Below are 19,728 nucleotides of genomic sequence, written 5' to 3'. Positions count from 1 at the left end.
ATTGAAGTACTATTTGATAAATGCAAACGTTTACTGTATTAATTCAAGTGTAAAAGTGTAACATGGTTACACAATATAAATGTACAAATAAGTACTGCATTGTCTACAAATTAACACACTTCCTACAGTCAGCTGTATTGCCATAATTATGCATGAATGACCATCACTTAACACTAAGCACACAAAACATGCATAACATGCACAGTGTAAAATATGGTATATCCAAATGAACTTTAAAAATCATACAACTAAGATGCTGCAAATGAGACTTACTGTACCTGTTTGCAGCTGTCGGCTGGCCTGACCAGGCTAGTGGTCTCGCTGGGTTTGGTCATGTCTGTGATGACTGAAAGAGAAAGACAGAGAAAAAGAGCAAGACAGAAAAAGAGCAGCAGCTGTCGGCTCCTCCTGCACAAAACAAAACACAAGCCATGCACTGCCCACGTCTCATTAATCACATACAATACTGTATAGCACATAATGTCATCATAATAACCTCATCACCTGATGCCGCATCCAGTGACTGAGCAAATATCCACATCAGCAGCCAATGACTACCAAGACAACATCATGATTCAGACTCACATTGCAGATTATTACTGTACAATGCAATTCAATCAAACCAGCATTTGATGACAACAAATTTACTGTTTACACTTCTGTTCAAAAATATTTTATTTGATTTTAATATTTTATGTATTTTTTAAATTAATTCGAAATTAGTGTAATCTATAAGATCAATTTAATGCATTGTTGCTGAATAATATATTTATTTTCTCACTTTGGTTAAAAGTGCTCACTATATGTCCATATACATTCCAAATAAACAATACAGAAAAATACAAACAGAAATATTGAACAAATATTTTATAAATACAACATTCATAAGCATGAAAAAAATTGTGGTAAAAAATGTAATTAAAACAAGTTAACATGAACCTAATGTGAACAGCTTAGTTCCTTTATTAATCAGTGGTCACCACTGCAGAATGAACTGTCAACGTATCCAGCATATGTTATTACGCAGTGGATGCCCTTCCAGCCACAACCCAACACTGAAAAACACTTATTCACACACACTCATACACTACGACCAATTTAGTTTATTCAATTCACCTAAAGCGAATGTCTTTGGATTATGGGAGAAACCCGGAGGAAGCCCATACAACGGGGAGAACATGCAAACTCCAGGCAGAAATGCCAACTGACCCAACCGGGGCTCAACCCAGCAACCTTCTTGCTGTGAGACGACAGCGCTCCCCACTGTGCCACTGCGTCGCTTTATTAGAATTTATATTTTCTTTTAAGAATCTATACACAAATAAGTTATGTAATAATAACATTTTGACATTTGAATAATATTTAAATAATAATAAAAAAAAACTTAAAAAAAATTGAACTAATGGCTTTAAATGACCGTCTAAGAGACAAGAATAGTATTATTTGAGAAAACTGAAAGCATGCTTTAGTACTGTAGGCCTAGTGAGATGTGATCTTTCCGCTACCTGCCATCAGATGGCAGCATTACAACACAAAGGATAAAATGTCAATTTTGTGGGGAAAATGTGTCACAATTTCAGCAGCTTCAACAAGTAAATTCTCCTCAGTGAGCCAATAATACACTGTATACAGACATATGTGTATTAAAGAATCAAATATAAGCTATTCGAGAGAAGAAGAGCTAATACTTCAGAGATATTCTTGCAGCTTACTCATCATTAATATTTCAGAAGGAAAGCTTTCCATAATGGATTATGTTGACATAATGGCGTGTGATGTCATGTAAACGCTGATTATGACCTCTGAACTTTTGTGGTGCTGCTGTGGGAAATGGAATTGGTTCTTGCAAATCAAAGTCAGTTAGCATTACAGTTTTCTCAGTCACTTTGGTCCATTTCATTCATTCATTCTTTTTCATTTCACGTTGGAACCTTTATTAATCTGGGGTCGCAACAGCGGAATGAATGAACCGCCTTTGGTGGAACTACCTGTTCAATCTTCACATCATTGTGCCATTTGTGCACATCACAAAAGCAGCTTCTCATTATGAACACGTTGCTGTGAGACGACAGCGCTCCCCACTGTGCCACTGCGTCGCTTTATTAGAATTTATATTTTCTTTTAAGAATCTATACACAAATAAGTTATGTAATAATAACATTTTGACATTTGAATAATATTTAAATAATAATAAAAAAAAACTTAAAAAAAATTGAACTAATGGCTTTAAATGACCGTCTAAGAGACAAGAATAGTATTATTTGAGAAAACTGAAAGCATGCTTTAGTACTGTAGGCCTAGTGAGATGTGATCTTTCCGCTACCTGCCATCAGATGGCAGCATTACAACACAAAGGATAAAATGTCAATTTTGTGGGGAAAATGTGTCACAATTTCAGCAGCTTCAACAAGTAAATTCTCCTCAGTGAGCCAATAATACACTGTATACAGACATATGTGTATTAAAGAATCAAATATAAGCTATTCGAGAGAAGAAGAGCTAATACTTCAGAGATATTCTTGCAGCTTACTCATCATTAATATTTCAGAAGGAAAGCTTTCCATAATGGATTATGTTGACATAATGGCGTGTGATGTCATGTAAACGCTGATTATGACCTCTGAACTTTTGTGGTGCTGCTGTGGGAAATGGAATTGGTTCTTGCAAATCAAAGTCAGTTAGCATTACAGTTTTCTCAGTCACTTTGGTCCATTTCATTCATTCATTCTTTTTCATTTCACGTTGGAACCTTTATTAATCTGGGGTCGCAACAGCGGAATGAATGAACCGCCTTTGGTGGAACTACCTGTTCAATCTTCACATCATTGTGTCATTTGTGCACATCACAAAAGCAGCTTCTCATTATGAACACGTTGCAAATGCTTTTGTAGATCTACGTAAATGATTATGTGCAATTCTCTGCTATCAATTGCCTATGTCATGTTGTCAAAATGTATTATTTTGGTCTCTGTCTGAATAGTCTCACCCCCCATAACATTTAATCGTTTGTTACATCTCAGAGGAGATGTTCACAGAGATGTTACTGTATGTTCACATTTCTACTTTTGTTTTGTTTTTCTTTGTTCTATGCAGTGCTGCCTTTTTCTGTCTGTATCACAATGACATAATCTGCCAACAAATTACAGTACATAGAGCAAAAAAACAAGTGAAATACATAGCCATATTTATATCAGAACAGCCTATCCAGAGTGCACTGTTATATTGACTTATGCACACAATGACACAAGAACAGACTGGCTTTTGCAGTAATCTATGGTATTTTGCTATTTGCACACATCGTTTTGCAAAATTTAAATTCTGATCTGAGAAATGCACTAAAGCGACTGAGAAAAACTATAAAATGGAAGTTAAAATATTCAATCGATATCTGAAAGCACTGTATTACTGTATTGTTTATAATAATTAATAGATCAGTAGTTGCGATTTCTTTTTCTTTATTATTCTTACATATCTAAATGAAATGGCTTTTCTTACATGAGAAAAACAAAACAGGGTAGAACATTACTGGGTGTGATTGACAGATTGCTACACCCTTGCGTCAGTTAACACGTCATCAGAAAAGAGAAGTTGTTGCAAGATGGAAGATTTTTGATAAAATATAATGAGGGCACATGATTAAAATGAATTGATGTGAACTGATACATTATTTATAACCAGGGCCAGACAGAATCTACAGACATTTTTAGCTACTTCTGAGCAGAATTTTGAAAAAGATTTATACAGTATATTTCATTAAAATATAAAAATATAGCTTAGTATAGTAAAGCATAGTAAAGTATATCTAAAGTAAAGTATAGTTACTAAAAATTAGAAAAATGTAATAAATAAATTAAAAAAATATATAAAATAAAATACTTTTATTTAAGGTGTACACTGCTAATCTAATTTTATCCACTTGTTTGGTAAGCAAAGCAAGTCTCATATAAATATACAGGTATCCACTGAAAGATAGAAAATGTTACTTTGAAAGCTGTATTGTAAATAAATCATACAAACATTAGCATATTAGTCAGTATTATTAATGAAATTTATAATAAAAACTGACTAAAATATATTTACATAAGTAAATGAATGGACTCAAGGATGGGCTAAAAAATCTGGGGATATCTGCTAATTTCTGTGCACGCAGATTCTGTGTGGGTCTATTTATAACAAATACTGCACTATTACATTAAAAAATACAGTCAATTTTGATTTACTGAGTTTAACCACAAATATACACTGTGGAAATATGTTAAGTCCTGTTATAACAGAAGTCAATGTCTGTCTATCCGGGGATGAGAAATGAGCAGTAGGCAGTTTGTGGCATGTGTGCGGCATGTGTGTGTGTGGATGGACAGGCAGCAGTCACCCCCATTGAGAGGACCTGAGTGATTTACAGCCAAAGTACAGGGGAGATGGATGGGAAAGAGGTGGGCGTCTCGTATATATGGGGGCAATTACAGTGACACTGGGGCGTTTTACGACTGATAACCAACAGCGCTGAGTGGGGGTGAGCTGTTTTTCACCCATGACAACAGCTTTATAAAGAGTGATTGATCCTTGCTTGCTAATTCTTTGTCAGTCTTTTCTGGTCTAGAAATTGAAATGGGATGTACCCGTTATTCCCATATAATACTTAATGTTATGTTCACCTCATTGTTCTACATACTGAAACACTCCTAAATTCCTATAAAAATGACCAATTGTTCTTCAGTCCCAGATTGAGATAGATGCTTATTTTTACTATTTAGAAAGGATTGTACCAGTGTTGAAGTACGCCAACGCCTTTCATATTACCCAGATAAAGTGTATCCAGGCCACTTTAGCCAAAGCTCTTTAATCCTCATAGGAAGTATAAAGACTAGTTTCCTAAGATTGCATCAGTGACATGAGAATAAACTGTTATGACAAGCTTAATGCTAATCAGTCACACATCAGGTGTTCATCCTGCGGCACTTTAATTTGATTGAGCGTTTGCTACTGGTAATCAGAAACACTCAAGCACAGTTCGACTAGCATTTCAGCTCAGTTCTGTTTGATTGATGCATTTTAAAACATGAAAAAGGCTTGCATATTTTTCAGTATAGCTAGCTAGCTTTTAATAGTTGATAGATGTACTATACATTTGATACTGATGTACATGCAGGTATGTACTGTAGATAAGGATGATGAATGGATGGATGGATTTCAAACGATTCAGTGAATGTAAAAAGTAGGTTTACACTATTAGTAATATTTAAAGATGAACACTATACTAAAGTCACTTACGTATTTGTACAAAAATGTAAGAATTGTTGGTAGCATTTTAAGAAAACTGTTCCACAAACTGTATAGTTTCTAAATAGTACCTTCCTCCTAAACCTCAACTACACACTTTACTCATAAAAATATATGCTATAACCTAGGAAACCAGTATTTTCTTAGATAAACACACAAGAAAACATTAAAATAAAGTGCATTTATAATATTTTAAGACGAACACAGCAACTCATTTAATTTCCGTACATTATTTAGTTAAATTATTAAATTACTAAACATTTGATACTCATTAAAATGTGAGTGTCTAATATTAAACATCAGGCTATTGAGGAGGATTTCTTTTTTTTCAATCATCTCTCAGTCATCAGTGTATTGCATTAATAATACAAACTCACACTCAAACAAAAAGATACAGAACTTTGATTTAAAAATTAAGCATTTGAATATTATTTACATAAAACACATTATTTGTATAAGTGACAGCTGAAATTGTCTGCATTTTATGCGAGTATTTTGCTGCACTGTTATAAAGATCTATAGCCATACTGTATGTGGTCTACTTCATGATTTGTATTGGAAACTATAGCTAATCATTAATACAGATCGCCTGAGCATGCTGATAGGAAAATATCTGCAAAGAACATAACGTAAATTACCAAAGCAATACACTTTGTAGTCCACTGAATAAGAGGAAGTCTAGCTGCATGTTTTTTTTTAAAGCTTGTAACGCTCTACCCTGCATGCAAATAAAAGTTTTAGTGGTTAGATGTGGCAGCAAATAATGAGGATTTCTGAATAAAAGTGGTTAAGTAAATGACGATTACTTTAATGTTTCAACTGTATATGCAAACAATGTAAAAGCCATTGTAACCCAATAATTAGTATTTTAGGGCTGAATTTGGGAAACATAAAATGTTGGCATAAAAATAAGGATCTCCAATCGATCGGCTGGTGATCAGTATCGACGGATAATCACATTTTATGACTCAATCGGTACTCTCTGATCTGGCCGATCTCATGAATCTGATCACAAGTGTTTGTTTACAACTTTACAAGCAGTGGAAGATGCACGTGCACATCCGAGATATACATCAGCGGTGCTACAACACATGAGCAACGTTTCCAAATTGCATTGTTAGTAATATTGCTTACCATTTTTTTCTGCTGCTTTTGCACATAACATGTATGCATCATCCCTGATTTATTTGCTTAGGTAAGGCGAGATCTCATACTTAGAGGGAAAATGTGCTTTATGCAATGGCAAAGTTACATGAAGCTTAAAGCATCAGAATCAGTACTCGGCATAGATATATACACTAGATATCGCATACAGGCCCTGAGCATGCGTCAATACCACCGCCAACTAATCTTTACATAAATAAAAGCATACGAGGAAGAAATATTAACAATAAGCTAATTCATTTACTGTTTATTAATCTTAAGTTAGTAGTTAAGCAGGTAAGACAGGATTAAGGAATGCAGAAAATACGCACATGCAGAAAACGGAATTAATATGTGCTTTTTAAATTACTAATACATAAGCAATATGCAAATAAATACGACATTTTTAAGATAAAATGAGAAATAAAAACTGATCATTTAAAAACATGTTGTTTTCATTGAGTTACAGATTATTTCTCTAATTTAAATAGCTCTGCTCTTTCTAAAGCATAAACTGTACAGGCTCATTACCGATAACGATCTTCTCTCACACACACACATACAGACATAACAGAAGCATAAGGAACTTATTATCAGAGCAGAAAATAGCACAATCACCCCCTTCATTCTCCCCGCTGTCCTCTGACCTGTTTAATTATGTGGACGCGGTGTATGCACCTGTGTGTCCCGCACTATTACACCGCCCATCACTTAACGGCTTTTAGTATCTCAGCATCCTGTTCCACATCCAGCCACTTTATAGCCTCATACCACAATCCAAAACACAATCTTTGAGTCTCCCTCCGGCAAAAATGCAGACTTTAGCGATGATTGCTGTTTAACTCTCTTTGTTGAGGTGGGCTCGTAAAAGTCAGGGTCACGCAACAGAGGTGTGTTGTAGACTTCAACCCCCCACCGGCAGTAATGAGACGCAGAGACTTTAATAAGATGGAGGATAATGCAAGCATGCAGTCAGGACATTAGCACGCTGTTGTTATATAGGGTGAGCTGCCTGTTTATAGCAAAAACATGCATTAATGTGTCATGCTTACATTCTCATTGTGTGATACTATGCCATTAGATTGATTATGCAGTCACATTTTACATTAAGTGGCCTTAAATACTGTGTACTTAGATCAGAAATATACAGTGTTCAGCATAATTGAGTACACCCCATTTTAAAAATGAATATTTTTCTCCATTTCTCAGTAAATATAGGCAATGTATTTTGGTGTATTTAAATATTTTCCAAAAAATTATTAAACAGACATATTTAATAAAATAATATTTTATTCACCAAAAATCTTTAGAAATGAAAAGATAATACAATTAAATTCCAGCAAAATATCGCAAAACAAATTACAACCTTAAAATTTCAACTCATTTTTTTTATTTAATATTTTTCTAAATATAAATTTGAGTGTACTTGTTTTTAGACCATTATTGTGAGTTATTTTGTTAGATAAGCTCGAGATTTTGCTTCAGTACTGACTAATCTAAAGAATATACACAAATACAATACTGTATAGCTTGCTATTAAAAATATGAATTTAAAAGATAGATTTGTGAGGTGTACTTATTTATGCTGAGCACTGGAACATTGCACAACACTTCTGTTGCTCTCAACAGGTCTGGGGGTATATTTAGGTTTAAGGTTTGGTTAAGGTAATAGATGGATCAATACTGTTATTATAAATATAATTACAGAAATTAACTTTAGATGTAATTACAATCAGATTTTTTTAGTATTAGTACATTTTAGAAACATGTATGTACATAATAAGTTTATTGTACTTAATGATTTAATTAATGAAAGTATACAGTAATTAAGGCCACTAAATATAAAGTAGGATCCATATATATATATATATATATATATATATATATATATATATATATACAATCAGTTTGCATACATATTGTTCCGTGTGCATATTCAGTGTGCAGATTGCTCCTAATAGCATACAAATAAAAGAAATAGGGTATGTCTTTTTTATTTCATCTGCCTTTTTAAAACTTTAACCCATTGAAATGGAAGAAATGGTGTATAACAGTAAATAAAAGTATTGTTAAAAAAAACACTTTATTTTTTTGTGTCACATGTAGTTAACCATTTATGTGCCATGGGTAAAGGATGTGTTTAAATCCGACTACCACCGCAAGTATATTTCAAACCTGTGGGAAGCACTGCATTGCATGGGTCAAAATTAATATTCATTTTTTTAAACCACAAATCATCTAAATATTAGGTACATACAATATTTGTACATTTCCTACCATAAATGTATCATTTCTCATTTTTGATTAGTAATGTGCATTGCTGAGAACTTAATCTGCACAACTTTTAAGACAACTGTCTGAGTATTTAGATTTTTTAAAATCAGATTCCAAATGTTCAAAAAGTTGTATCTCGGCCAAATAATGTCATAACTCATGTCATCAATAGAAAGCTTACTTATTCAGCTTTCAGATGCATAAATCTCAATTAACATTAACTGACACTAAAGACTGGTTTGGGGATCCAGGTTCACATATGGTCATGCAGAATAAGGCATTAACAAGTACTAATAAACACCCAGAATTCAACTATTATTTTGCTAGTAAGCAGGCAGTTATCAAACTAAAGTGTTATTAGCAAAATTGGTGCATCTACAGTCCACATGCATATCACAACCCTGTCAAAGGCTTTCTATGAGAGAGCGAAACAAGAGAGAAGAATAGGGAGGAGCTAGAGGTGGGTCATAGTGATTATGAGAGACCTGATTGGTCCACTGGTGTCACGTGATTGCTTTAGGAATGCTAATTCATGCTGTATTTTTTTCTCCCCTCTGCTTGGTGTAGTCTGTGCCTGTCGGATAGAGCAGACCTCAGACATGGTGTAGGATATCACGACAGGAGCATCGGTTGAAGTTGCAACAACGCCTGTGTTGAGGGTATGTGCTGCTTAATTATTATTATTATTAAGATGTGCTGTTGTTTAGGGCTTCATATGTGACTGTGAGTGTCACTTGAATAGGAAGTCCTGCTTATGTCTCTTGAGGTTTCAACAGCATGTGTGGTCTGTATGTTCAATAGAGTGCATAAATGTGCTTATGCCTGTGCATGTCCGTCTCGGCACAATGAAAGCTGTTTACTTTGGAGAATTCCACCACATGTCTGCACCGCTTTCAGGACAGTTACTATTATCAAAGAGAGGGGAACAGATTGACACAGGTGGGTTTGAGGAACTAAAGACATTCCCTTCAGCCAAAAATGGATGTTCTGTCATCATTTACAGTCTCATTTCCTTTCTAAAGCTTTCATAATTAAGTAGTTGTGTCCATATAATGAAAGATAAAAGAGTTTGTATTTGACCACAATATTATTTTTTTTAATTATTAGGTGAATAACTTTTTAAAATGTGACAAGATTTATGACTGGAGTGAGTGATTTATGTAAACGTGACACATCATTTGTGATGTTTTAAGGATTATCAATGAGTTTGCTTAGTGCACGTGTACACAAGAAGGTTATAGTCCTCCAGCAAGACCAAATGGAGACAATGCATTCCCGGACAGGGGAATGTTGCTCTAGAAGACTGACTGACTGACAGCTAGTGCTGATACAATTCATTTAACCTATTGCCTCTCAAATGACAAGACCATCTGCACACTTTTGCAATAAGCTAGTTTGACCCGACACTCTGTAAACAAATCCAAGAGCGGCGACGCTTGTGTGTTATCCTGCTAGTGTCATCTTATGAATTTGACACTGAACATCTGGACGCTTGTGATTGTTAGTTGTTTAGCAGCTTTTTTACACGTGATATGCTTTGTAACAGATAGTTTTATGATACGGCAAATCTGTTGATGAGCATTACTTCATATTTCGTGGACTACTAAGTTATTATATCAGGTTGTTACAGAAGAATAAAGCTAAGCATGTGGATCTTAAACCGCCGATGGGCAGGTCACTTGTGTACGGTAATTGGGGTAAGACCCTCATGTTTTACACTTGCCTTTCCTGTGTCATGGGCCTCACAATGAGCTTGAGTAGTTCACCCTCACCCTCAGGTCACTCTAATAATCAATCAAACAGGAGGGACACAACTCTAGTCCCTCTTTAAACACCAGGAAATGAGGGGCTCGTTGGTAGCCCAAGAGGCTCCTGTAGTCAACAGGGAAGAGATAGACTGAAATTAACACACTCATGTAAGATTTTCAATCTCAAAAAATGTTGGATGTTGCAAATATCTCGTAGCAGTCTTTGTTTTTGTAACTTTTAAATAATTATTGTTTGTACTTATAGATGGGACTCAGGTAGTTCATAAAAACTGACTTGATTTTACGAAGTATCTACAACAAAAATGAGTACAACAATATAATTGATAAAACTCATAAGAGTAAGAGCAATACTCAAATGTAAACTATTATTTTAGTTCATTAAAACAAAATTAGAACACTAATAGGCAAACTAATAGGCAAAACTAGCACATTATAATTGATATTATTCATGTATGTTATTTTTTTCTCTTTTTTTATTTAATTAAATAATTGTTTAATGTCAAAACTCAATATTGTCTGAATATTATATCTATAAAATTTAGTTTCACTCAAACACTTTTTAAAACCAACATCTGCTCATTCTAAAATCTTAGCCCTATATACGTTTCTGGAGATCACCAAATATATAGCCAGAAGTAAGTATGGCTGCATTTCGTCTTTAAAACGATTGCTACGGGCGGTATGATGGTGTTTCTTTTAATGCTAAACAGGTGACCGCTTACCTCCATACGGACGGCTTTACGTTTCTAACCAGTTTGTCCAGTAAGCTCCCCATGTATGTCGGCGGACTTGAGATGCAGTGAGTAATTGACCACAACTTGTCTGATGGGGAACTGTTCCAGAAAGCAAAGACAAAAACAAAATCCAAAAAATAAAATAAACAAGTGAATAACAGGGTGAGAATGTGGTAAAATCTGAAAACATGGTAAAAATCAGACAAAGATTTTTCTGGATTGCTTTTGAAAATTGTCCGTTGGGATTAGAGAAGGTGGTGGCCGGGTCAATCTGTGCTTTCGAAAATACTATTGGTTGGGTTTAGGGAAGGAGGAGGTTGAGTCAGTCAATCAATCAGTCATTCAGTCAGTCAACAGTGTCCTCTGGTGGATTTACGCAAGAACAGCAGGCATGAACGGCCTCTGGTGGATTTCGTGAAAACAAAAACTGCAAAAAACGTAGCTCCTAGGATGTATTCAGAATTGTATATAGATATGTATATAGCCTGGAACACATTCCACATTCCACCTTTTAGCATCACATAACTAAATAAAAGTAAACATTCAATAAAAACACTTTAAATTGATAAAAACCATCATTCACAAAAAATATTAAGAATTAAAAATAAAAATTTTTTATGCATCGATTGATTGAATGATTTTATTTTTTGCAGGCATTGTATTTGTTTAAATTGATTGAAAGGGTGGGGTTTATGTGCAGCGAGTCACTAGGGGGGGTGAAAACATTTTAGCTTTTCTGAGTGTCGTGATGACATGAATGTCACAGTTTTGAAGAAAATATTTGTCACTATTTTCTTTTCATTTAAGTTTATATTAGGATTTTTTCTGGGTAAATTAGGCAGCAACAACGTGTATTCTGACTTTATTTGTAAATTTGGATAATCAAATGAAGTCCCATTGAAAATGAATTTTTCAATTTTGCTTCTTAAGTAGGGGATAATCCCTCTGGCACAGCCCGTAGAGCACTAAATGCAATTGCTTTCGCTTTTACAGACAGCGGCCCATTTAAGGCCATATATCACAAGCTGGTGATGGTTCTTTTGAGGAAAGAGGCCTGTGTTTGAGCACATGCAGCGACCCCTTGATCTCTAATGAGCTATATGGGACTCAGCAATATGTGTTATGTGGCATCTAATGGTGAGATCCATCTCCAGCGATGAAAGCGGTGAGAAACAGTAACAGATGAGCTGAGGTGTATTCATACAGCTCTGTCCGAGCTCTTGTGAAGATGAGATGCAGACCCAGCGCTCACCATGACATTCTTCTGTCATGCCTGATGACGCTCCCGTGTGACTCTCCCATTAACACAAACTCAAAACAGACCGCATGTCAGCGCTCTCTCTTTCATTTCTGACAGTTTCTGATACTTATCTGATGGTTAGATATGTAACCAGCTCTTCTCTCCTGTCTTTTCTGAAGAATGACAACTTTTGTCCTCAGAGAAATAGTTGTGGAATGTGTATCTGCTTGTGATGCCCTAGTTCAAGAGTGGAAAACTGCTGAAAGTAATTATCAAACTGAGTGCTGGATCAGCAGAAATAACTGATTGTTCTCAGTCGTTGAGTTCAGTTGAGTTCAGTTCATTAGTACTATTAAATCTAGCAATATTTGCAAAGACAAGCATTTGATGATGTTCTTTTATTCTAGAGGAAAACATTTTGTGATATTCACAACCCACAGAAAAGGAAAGTCAGCAGCTATAGCATAGAGTAGATTTTTTTTAAATGTAAGAGTTTAGTCTGATTGTTAAATGCTAATTAAATAATTAAAACAAATAAAAATATGACACTCTTATTATTTGTGTTTAACTACCTAAAATAGATACACATTAAGTTAGAGGATCCTTCTGAGCTTGATGCAAACAGTTGCATAGTTGACTTTATTTAATGAATCATGAAGTGTTTTAATGAATCAGTTGAGTGAATGATTCGATGAATGACTCATTTTTATGTCCTGTTTACTTCTATTGAAAATATATTATTTTTAATAATCTGATCACAAGTGGACAATAGTAGATACTGGCCTAAATGAGGTCTAAAAAGCATTTTGTAGTGTACACGTAATGCACCACATAGTGTATCATGAGATCAAATTCTTAAACATTAACTTTTTAAACATTAACAAATTTTAAACATTAAAACTTAAACATTAACTACATTTTTTGTTAGTCCTGATTCTAACATAAACCAACAACATTTATGATTTTTCACTATTAGATTACAGATCTAAACCCTCCCCTTAAATAATTCAACAAAGTACTGTAGTTAAAAATGGATAAAAGAAATAAATTGCAACACCAGGTCAATGTTTCCTTTTTGTATACTTGGGATCAGACTTTAAAAAAATATTGAATGCGCCATAAATACGGTCACTGTCAGTTAGTTCCAAACATGACATATCTGCATTGAAAGGGCACATTGGGGTGAGGACAACAGGGGCCTTCATATTTTAAAGCTTTTTCCCAGTTCCTAGAATTGTTGGCAAGTACCAATTCTTTGTTATGTTCACACTGCAGGACCTGGGAACAAATCTAGTTTAGGTTTAGGAGTCTAGCACAGTAAAAACTACAAGTGATGTAAGTGTATGCGTATGTGTATGTCCTACGAGAAATAAACGTACAGAAAGCTTTTGCCTCAGCATTTTTCCTCTTGCCTTAATCTGCAGCATTGTTTTCTTTTCTCAACATATTATCTTTAACATTACAAATAATTGTTTACTGTGTATGTTTACATAACATATTTCTCTGTGTTCCATCTCCATTTTCACAAAACATGTTACACATGAAAACACAGTTTCAATCAGCGTGTCCTCCATTATCTAGTAGTTAATTTTGTTTAATTGATGTCATTGTCACCGGCTTACATAACTTAAGAGTTTCAAGTTATGATGCAACCTAGAATATAGTTCATTCATTTTCTTTTCAGCTTAGTCCCTTTATTAATCTGGGGTCGCCACAGCAGACTGAACCGCCAACTTACCCAGCATATGTTTTACGCAGCAGATGCCCTTCCAGCAGCAACCCATCACTGGAAAACACCCATACACACTCATTCACCTTTAGCTTACCCAATTCACCTATAACACATGTCTTAGAAATTGTTGGGGAAACTGGAGCACCCACAGGAAACCTACGTGAACAAGGGAAGAACATGCACACTCTACACAGAAATGCCAACAGACCCAGCCAAGGTTTGAACCAGCGACCTTCTTGCTGTGAGGCCAACGTGCTACCCACTGCACCACCACGCTGCCCCTAGAAAATAGTCCAGGGGGAAATTAGTTCTGAAGAAATAGGACAGAGGCTATAGCTCAGTTTCTTTAACAACCTGGTGCAAAAGCACATACTCATGGCCATCATAATAAAGGGTTGAAAGTGTCCTTCGGAATAAGAAAGATGATTATTTGTGCATATTCTTCTAAACAAACTATAGTCTTATTTAAGTCCTGAAACAATCAGTGTTAAAATGAATCAGCTGAATACATAATTCAAGCACTCATGTTCATTACATGTGCAGTTATGGTTCTGTGGACTTGGAATGGCCACTGCATGTGCAGGCGAGTTAAGATTTGAGACTGAGCATGCACTTCACTTGCTTAGACTTAATAGTCTAAGCTCAATAGTCAAAGTGGTATTATGTCACAAAAGTATGCACTCAGGGGAAGAAATTGAGGCTTTAGGGTGGCATTTTAGACAGGCTAGTAAAAAAAAACAAAAAAATTAAGGACTCTATTTTGACGATCTATGAGCAAAGTGCAAAGCAGATGGCGCAAAACGCATTTAGGGCCTGTCAGAATCCACTTTTGCTAATATAAGGATGGAAAAATCTACTTTGCGCCGTGGCGCATGGTCTAAAAGGGTTGAGCTTATTTTCTTAATAAGTTATACGTGTGTTTTGAGAATAAACCAATCAGAGTCCAATCAAAGTGGAAAAACTGAGCGTTTCACTAGCAAAAAAAACAGTTAAAGAGAACATCTGCAGCGCGAGAATGACAGATAAGGCATCTTATTATCTACTTTCACTTTCGCTCTCGTGGATATGGAAACCTTACGCACAGACATCAATTAGCCTATAAATAATTACTTTAGTTTGTTAAGCGCAAAGATTTGTTTCAAAACTATTTCTAAATTCAGTTCTAATTTCCAGCAAACGAATAAATGAACAATAAAAACAAAGCGTGGTCAAAAAAATTATATACAAATACACATGCTGTGCCCCATATGGTCTCAAACCTGACAGGTGGACAAATCTAAGCTTGTTTTTGATAAAATAAATATAAATATGGATATAATGACAGTACTGCTAATATTAATAACATTATACAAAAGCTAATTGTCACAACTAAACTGAAAAAGCCCCCGAGATGAAAAAGGCATTAAAGTATGGTTTTTATATTTATGTAGGCTAGAAAATAATATGCTTTGTAATATTTTAATCCTTTATATTTATATCCTATATATATCCTTATTAAATCCTTTATATATATCCTTTATATTTTTATTCTTTTGCATATGTAAAGATATTTGCGTATTGCTCTACATCTTGTGTGTATTAAGGAGTGTGTAAGCGAGGTGCACAACTAACAAGCTCAGCGCTGGACAATAGACTCGCTTTGTTCTAGTAGATTGAAAAATCTAGTTTCTCAAAATAGCAACGCGCCAGCAACACACCTCAACACGCCTCCCTTTTTAGACCAGAATGCCTATGGGCGAACATATGAGTGCAAATGCATTTGCTATTTAAACAATGTGGTGCAAAACGTCAAAACGACTCTTGCGCCAAGCTGAAACTAGCAAACAACAATTGCATCACGCCTTGCGTCACATTGCGCCAGATGTATGATAGGGCCCTAAGTGTTTGACCTATTCAGTTGTGTCAAAAGGACAGACTTTCAAAAAGAAAGACTGTCACCGCATAGTAGTGTAATGGTGTAAGACTGAGAGCCTGGCAAATCGAGAAAACTATGATCAGCACTCTTTGATTGCCTATACCAAACTCGAGAACCGTCACTAACTAATGCATAAAGAGTAAAATCGTTTTCTGAATGTGCACAGGTCTCACTTTCCTAGTAGAGAAAGTCTTATTTTCAGTAAAGCAGACTGGTGTCTGAATGAGAATGTGTGAGAGCTGCTGACAGCCTGTAGTAACTGTTTGAGAGTGTATGAAGTGAGTGCAGACAACTCTCTCTCTCTCTCTCTCTCTCTATCTCTCTCTCTCTCTCTTTCTCTCTCCACCACTGCCAAGCCAGATGAAAGTGATTCTTGCCTGCCTCTGAGCACCAGCCCAGGTGTTCTCCGTCCTGCTCTCCCTCTCACTCAGCTCTCCAGCTCAGCAGCCGACAGCTACACAGCTGCTTGACATAAATCTCCTCTTTTTTCCCTTTTTTTTTGGAAAGGCAATGCTTTGGGCATTAATGATTTGATTTTTCACCAGCAGTGGCAGAAACCACTGGTATTTGGCCCACATTCTATCCTGTTTTCTCTATAACCTAACAGGCATTATTAGGTTATATAAGGCTACCATATCTAAATATTTAACTTCTGTATTCTGTATATCACTTTTGGTTTTGCCAAAATGTGAAAATACTGTCACATTTACTGGTTTGCATATCTAAAATATTTTATTTTATCAATCAGTAGATTTTAGAAGTCAGCATTCTTTATTCCACCTAATGTTTATTTTATATTGAGTATAGCTCCAGTATCTTCATAGGTAAATGTAACGGTGCGTTTGATAAGAGATGTCATTGTTTATTATCAATGACACTATTTCACAAAGGTGGAAAGCCCTATAGTGGCAGATGTGTCAATCAAGCGTCTTTTAATTAGAACTGACATTGTCAGTTCTTATCAAATTTGGAGATACGGAGGTAAAACACTATTTGATTTTATGAGTGTTACATCTTTAGACATTGTCAGACAAATTACAGTGACAGGTTTCTTAAAGCACATAAAAGCTTCATGGTTCTCGTGTTTTCAATATTTACAGTCACTTTTCATTTCTTGTGTTACACTCTAGGCTTTTCACCTTAAGACTGAAGTAAATCAAAGATCAAAAAGGCAGTTGAACTCTGAGGGCGAACATTACGTACAAGATCAGTCATCTCTTCTTCCCTGTTCGCTAAGTACTGCCTGACAGCTTCACGGCTATGGCTTTGACAGGTGTTTGTGTTTCACAGGAACAAGGTTTGCTCAGGTGTTTTAGCCATGAGTGCAAACCACCAGTAACCATTTGCTATGGCACACCCGCTAAAATATTTGAACTTTTTTGTTGTTTTGTAATGCAAAAACCAAATTTACACAATGTCAAGCTAAATAAAAGCTTAACAACATTTCAACCAGTGCAATAGTATGGCTAAGCCAATAATATGAGTTTGGCGTGGGGCCAATCAATGCCATTTATTTTTCTCACAATTAATTGTTTGGTCTTAACTGAGGAGTCAATCAATAAAAGTAAACCACTATCAGACTTTTTTGAAGAAAAAAATTATTTGGGGGGTTAATTTGCAGAATGCTTTATCCTTATGCAAATAGGGGAGAGTTCAGGACAGTTTTGCAGGTTTAAGGTGATGATTTCAAGATCAAAATCTTACCAACCACTCTAAAAAAAATAATAATAATATTTTTTTTTCAAGTGCAGACCAAAAATCAACAACAATTAAAACCAACGATAGCAGACTTTGCAGTAGGAAGGTTTGTTTTGTTTATCTCAACTGTATAGTGTTTATGCACACTTGTGTTTTGCATGTTTATTGTTTGCTATTTGCTTTTAAAATGTGCATAATAAAACAATCCAGGCTCATTCTAAAAACGTACCACTATATACATTTCTGAAGAGCGGCAAATTTAGCCCAGGAGCTACATTTTTTTGCTTTTTTTTTTTCTCAAATCCACCAAAGGCCACTGTGTGTGCTTTTTCAGATCTCAAATTTTTCTCGTGAGAGGCTGCTGTCGACTGGCTAACTGACTTACTGAATGACTGACTGACTGATCAATTGACTGATCCACCTTCCTTCCTCCCTAAACCCAACCAATAGTGTTTTCAAAAGCACAGACAAACCCGCCCACCCACTTCCCTAAACCTAACGGACAGTTTTAAAAAATGATCCCTTGTCTGAATTTTAGCACATTTTTAGATTTAACAACATTCTCACGATGTTATTTACTTGTTTATTTTATTTTTTGGCTTTTGTTTTTGTCTTACCCGTTATTTAAACCATTTTTCACCAAACTCAAACCCTGTCTTCGTGTTCAACTCCTCTCTGCACTCCTAACTGGGCAAACCGGTAACAGATGGAGAGCCATGCATATGGAGGTAAGCAGTCAGCTGGTAAAAGCGAAAAGTAACGTCGTCATACCGCCCCATAGCATTCATTTTAAAGGCATAATGGAGCCATACGTACTTCTGGCTACATAATTCACGATCTCTAGAAATGTATGTAGGGCTACATATTCAGAATAAGCCTAAGTTGCAATAAAAGTTACCAGTCAGCACTGATGGCATCCTGGCAAGTGCACCTACATATAGTGTGATTTTGCTTTGGGCATCCTGGGTTCTGCCCCCGATCCCATCCCCTCTCTCTCTCCAACATTGTTTCCTGTCTAAATACTGACCTATCATTATGAATACCAAAACTGCTATACTGTTCCAAACCAGCCCAAATTCCAACTGCATGAAAATATGACTTATATTCTGACATTGTTTGGATGGGGTCAATAAGGAATATCTTTATAATTATTATTGTTTTGTTAAAATTGTATAATTTAGAGAAAACTAATTTTCAACAGTGTTCTGCCATTATTAACTCGCTGGCTTGAAGGCTTTGAGCTTCTCTGTAAACTGAATGGTCTCTGGGGCATCTGTGTTTCTGATTCCTTCCCTGTGGTAATGTAGTTTTATGGCTCTGGGAGTTTGAACAGTGAGGGACACGTATGCTGCAGCCTGCAGCCTTTTTAAGCTGAGACAAAGGGAAAGAATACCGCCTGAAAGGCTCTCACACTTTTGGCAGGATGACGGTAATTTATAGTCCCAGTGTGAGGGGATCTTTGAGCTGTTATAGACAAGCTAATCATTTTATGTTTGAATTATAGGCATAGCTCATCATTACGAAAATGAAAAAATCTCTTATTTACTCACTCTCATGTATTTTGAATTACATTTTTCGGTAGAAATTAAAAATAATATTTTCTGTAGAAAAGACTCAGGTTCCATTTACTGTACACTTTGTATTAATATACATTTTTATCACCCCGATCACAAGTGGACGATGTTAAGTGTAAATGGTCTTGTTTTAAAAACTTTTGATCAGATTGCTTTCATAATGTCCATTTGCTTGTGCAACAAAAAGTCCATCAACACTCTGCTTAGTGAAGTTTTTAAACTAATTTCGAGAGGAGCACGTGATATAATTGACTGCAGCTGGCCACCTATCTACACTCATTAGTTAGCCAATCTACATATTACTCCCTTATTTCCGTTTTCCGAAGAAACCCCCCATCCACCCCCTTTCTCCTCCTTTTCTCCTTTACA

The 19,728-nt window shown here is 35.5% G+C and overlaps 1 protein-coding gene and 1 long non-coding RNA gene across 9 annotated transcripts in view; one reads left to right on the top strand and one right to left on the bottom strand.

Moving 5' to 3' along the window:
- Nucleotides 1–273: 273 nt before the first annotated feature.
- The window catches only part of LOC141380487 (uncharacterized), a 73,126-nt gene continuing 53,671 nt past the window's right edge, over nt 274–19,728 (bottom strand). Inside the window, exons 4-7 of one of the 6 annotated variants that reach the window (XR_015523562.1) lie at nt 11,189–11,299; nt 10,421–10,569; nt 505–554; nt 274–408 (exon numbers count right to left, since the gene is read on the bottom strand). This is a non-coding gene — a long non-coding RNA (uncharacterized LOC141380487). Of the gene's footprint in view, nt 409–504; nt 555–6,676; nt 7,432–7,829; nt 10,570–11,188; nt 11,300–19,728 lie in introns of those variants that run through there. The other 5 variants (XR_015523561.1, XR_015523563.1, XR_015523564.1 and 2 more) reach the window with 5 other exon arrangements.
- phc2a (polyhomeotic homolog 2a (Drosophila)) overlaps nt 9,268–19,728 on the top strand; it is a 63,304-nt gene continuing 52,843 nt past the window's right edge. For 2 of the 3 annotated variants that reach the window (XM_087305025.1, XM_087305024.1), the window contains exon 1: nt 9,268–9,356. The gene's annotated coding sequence lies outside the window, so the exon portion shown is untranslated. 3 annotated transcript variants of the gene reach the window in all.

Source organism: Danio rerio, chromosome 23, assembly GCF_052040795.2.
Source record: "Danio rerio strain M-AB ecotype USA chromosome 23, GRCz13ab, whole genome shotgun sequence".
Lineage (NCBI taxonomy): Eukaryota > Metazoa > Chordata > Actinopteri > Cypriniformes > Danionidae > Danio > Danio rerio.
Note: the sequence above shows the minus strand (reverse complement) of the source record. Positions and strands in the feature narration are given on the sequence as shown.